The sequence below is a fragment of the Arachis stenosperma genome, chromosome 3, assembly GCF_014773155.1.
Source record: "Arachis stenosperma cultivar V10309 chromosome 3, arast.V10309.gnm1.PFL2, whole genome shotgun sequence".
Taxonomy (NCBI): Eukaryota; Viridiplantae; Streptophyta; class Magnoliopsida; order Fabales; family Fabaceae; genus Arachis; species Arachis stenosperma.
This window is the reverse complement of record NC_080379.1, coordinates 21,822,434-21,825,467: the sequence shown is the minus strand read 5'-3', so window position 1 is coordinate 21,825,467 and position 3,034 is coordinate 21,822,434.

The window sequence follows — 3,034 nt, the reverse complement described above, 5'->3', positions numbered from 1 at the left end:
GAAAGATATTACTGTTATCGGCTTGTGCCACTCCAATTAGTAGCACACTACCATAGTTGCCATACAGATGCGTGGCATCGACGGAAACGAAGGGCTTGTAATACTTGAAAGCTTTTACATAGGTAGAAAAAGCCTAAAATACCTTATTAAATTGGCTGCAGTCATGTACCACTAAGTGTCATTCATAGTACAGTACGGCCTTGAAATCACATACTGTTCTGGGACAACTAATATGCAATACTTGGAGGAACCTTGGCACCTTATTATATGACTCCTCCCAATCACCGTATATGCACAACTGCCTTTTACTTTGCTATCTAGACCTTTCTGTATGAGGGTTTAAAGTGATAGCTTTGCCTAACTGCACCTTGCAGAACAGGACTAATGGCTGATGGGTTGGATTGTATGAGGGACAGAATGACACTACAAATGATGTTGTTGTCCAACTATCGATGGTCATGGGATATGGTGGGGGCTACACAGGGGTGCGCACCTCCAAATTTACGTACCTCTCTAGCGAAATAAAATATATAAGGTAGGAATTTATAACAAAAATAATCACGATAAATAAGAATATTCACTACAATTAAAAACTTGATCTCACTAATATTCGAGATTCTGTTGGATGCAATACAGAGACTCCAAGGACATCATAATGCAAATCGCATGCAATGCACATGGTATTTTAATCGATCCAACTCCACGACTCAGCACTTAACACTTCTGCGAATGCTGTAATTCCTCACACCTTGCGTTATTGCCCCTCTGCTCCTAAATCTGTGGCCAATCCTAAACTCCACACCGGCGTCTATGTTGTAATCATCTCTACCCATGTTGAAAAATAGAGTGTTCTTGTGCATCACATCCAGATCCAATGTATGATAGTGACTGGGTACAGCTAATAAGGCCAAAATTTGTTGCGAAATAGGCAAAAGATACTGAACAGATGCGTCGACGGGAGTTTTTTGTTCAAACTCCTCCTCATCATTGAAAAACCACTATCGTTGCTATCGGCAACATACTCCTTATCGGACTGCTCACCGTTTATGTCCATGTCTACTACTAGATTAGCACAGTGCAGCTATGGTGATGCAAGAGGTGGGTCATCCTGGACAAAATTTGAGTGGCCAGGTCCACTGCCACCAACATTACCAACTTCCACAGAAAGCTCCATCACTTGTTCTGCCATAATTCTCTTGTGGATGTCAAACATGAGTTGCACGTGCTCATCGCCATAGAGTCAAAACAGACGAAATCGAAATACTCTATTTCTTATCGATGCTAGTAACCTATACCCAACTCTTCCAACCTTTTTTGTCCTACTGGCACTGATGATCCTCAAAATTAGACTCTTTAGCTCACATAAAAAATTTACTCTACAAATGCACAACAGAATAGGATTATCACACTCAAATATCATCCTAGTTTTACTATTTCTCATATGACATACAATTAGGATACACACTTATAACCACATATCCATTACCACTAGATATTTTTTCCTAATATTTGGAAGAAAAACTAACGCTGGAACGTTGTTTGGGTTACCAATCTTGGCGAGGTTAATAACTCCATTATGATGAAAATAGCCAAGAACCCACTTTGGTTGGCTAAGCCGAAGATGCACATCTTTCTCTCAAAGAATTTTGAGGAAAAATAAGCACATAAGTTATTTAATATATACCTCTTACATACGCATATTTATACTAGTAGGGAAGAGGGGAGAGAAACCTTTATGACTTGGACAATGTAGTTGGACTAACTCATAATACAATAAAATAATATATGCTAAACTAGACTACTTTAATTAACAACACAAATATAAAATATATGCTCCTGCATCAAAAATGGAGGAGTAGAAAAAGCGAAATGTTTGTGAAGAATACAAATAGTTGTAGATCCTTTTATATCTAATCAAAATTTGTCATACTGTATTTCATTTACAGTGAAAACATCATAACTTTTCGTTTATCTCATTTACAGTGTAAACGAAATAAGTATGTGTATATTTCGTTTACACTATAAACGAGATACGTGTTGAACGTTCTCTTTTATATATCACGTGTGTAAACGTAATATGTAAAATTGCAAATGTGTCTTATCTCATTTACGGTGTAAACGCGATATACACAATTATTTTATTTACACTATAAACAAGATAAGTAATGGAATGCAAATCGATAAAAACGCTTCAAATTACTTATATCCGTAAATAAAATATTTATTTTATTTATTTAAAAAAATATTTTTTATTTTAAATGATTTAAATTAAAAAATTATAAAATTAAAATTAATTGAATTTCGATATTTGTTAAATTTAGAAAGATACAGGGTTGGTCGAATAAAATAATGATGTTTAATTTTTATTTGTCTCTTCTTTTTAATAAATTGTAAAGATATTTTAGTAAAAATAATATTATAATATTAATTTTTTTAAAAAGTTAAATATTGACATAGATAATATAATCCACATGTCATATTTTTTATTCATATTTTTATCATAGATACATATAAGCTATCAAAGTAAACACTTTTTTAAAATTGTAATTTTGACTCTAATATCAAATTTTTAATTTATTTAAAATTTAAGGTTTTAACAAAAAATTTATTAGAAGATTATTTTATTTTTTATTATGTTTTATGAATTTTATAATATTATTTTTTTACTTTTATTTTATTATCATTTTGATACATTTTTTATTTTATGAATTTAATTATTTTTTACCAGTTGAGTTTTTATTTATAGTTTTCATAATTTTTTTCAATATATTTTTTTTACTTTAAAAAATTTTATATTTTAATCTACTAATTCTTATTGTTAATTATTTTATTTTTAGTCTAATAATTTTTATTTATTTTTAAATTCTTTGTATAAACCTTATTATGAAATTGATATTTAAAAAAAGAATTTTGTATAAATTTAAGAAATTCAGTATCATTTAAATTACTACTAGTTAAAATTATTAATATAATTATTTTTTATTAGATTTTTTATTTTATTCATAATTTATACTTTTTATGATTAATATACGTG